The sequence below is a fragment of the Aethalodelphis obliquidens genome, unplaced genomic scaffold, assembly GCF_003676395.1.
Source record: "Aethalodelphis obliquidens isolate GAN/ISIS:26980383/991018 unplaced genomic scaffold, ASM367639v1 scaffold1, whole genome shotgun sequence".
Lineage (NCBI taxonomy): Eukaryota > Metazoa > Chordata > Mammalia > Artiodactyla > Delphinidae > Aethalodelphis > Aethalodelphis obliquidens.
Window position 1 is genome coordinate 64,613,606 of NW_020837945.1, and position 1,033 is coordinate 64,614,638.

Consider the following 1,033-nt stretch of genomic DNA (forward strand, 5'->3'; position numbering starts at 1 on the left):
TCATAAATATTTAAGTAGAATTACTCCTAAAATTAGAGCTTCCTCCCTGCCCTTCATTCATGAAAGGGTCTCAACCCATTTGTGACTATGTTTCCAAGGAGGAGCATAACAGGTATGCCCACAGTGACGAGCCCTCAATATTCATGTAGACTCTGATACACATGCCATGAAAATGGAACACAGTAGTTGTGCAGAGTAGAGTACATGGGTCTCCCATCATCTTGTTTACATACCTGGATGTTGAGGTTGCCTTTTCGTTACCATCCTTATTTTTTTTTTATATCTATTTTTTTATTATTTTTTTTAAATTTTGATAATTTACTTTGGCTGCACTGGGTCTTAGTTGTGGCACGCAGGTTCTTCATTGTGGCATGCGGGATCTTTTAGTTGCAGCATGTGGACTCTTAGTTCTTAGTTGCGGGATGCAGACTCTTACTGGTGGCACGCACGCGGGATCTAGTTCCCCGCCCAGGGATCGAACCTGGGCCCCCTGCATTAGGAGCACAGAGTCTTACCCACTGGACCACCAGGGAAGTCCCTTGTTATCATCTTTAGAACTCTGGTCTTCAATGACTTTGGCCCAGAAAACACTCAATAAGGCAATGTGATTTTTGAAAATTGGTTTCTTCACACATGAAATAATTTAATTTAATAACAATGATAGTAATCTTGTTAATTGAAGGAAGGAAATTCACTGAGCGAAGCCACATTAATGCCTAGCATCATTTTACTCTGTTCAGATTTTCTGAACTTAGCAGACTATACCCTGGCTTCTGGAACACTCCATCCCAGGTGTGACTGAGCATCTTGGGTGAGCACTGCCCACCTCCAGGGAAGAGATCTCTGCCCTGGTCATGGAGGTTAGCCAAAAATACCTGGTGTCAAGTGGGCTGCCTTCCCTTTTCATTTCCTCATTCCAAACTCCTCTTTTCCCTGGTGTGTTTTTTTTATCCCTTTTTCCTTAAAATAAATATATATATATATATATATATATATATATATATAATCTCCTAAAACAGTCCTTTTAAAAATA

The 1,033-nt window shown here is 40.3% G+C and overlaps 1 non-coding gene across 1 annotated transcript; it reads right to left on the reverse strand.

Annotated features, from left to right (window-relative positions):
* Positions 1–460: 460 nt before the first annotated feature.
* Positions 461–533, reverse strand: TRNAR-CCU (transfer RNA arginine (anticodon CCU)). The gene has a single exon. It is a non-coding gene; the product is annotated as a tRNA-Arg (tRNA).
* Positions 534–1,033: the final 500 nt, after the last annotated feature.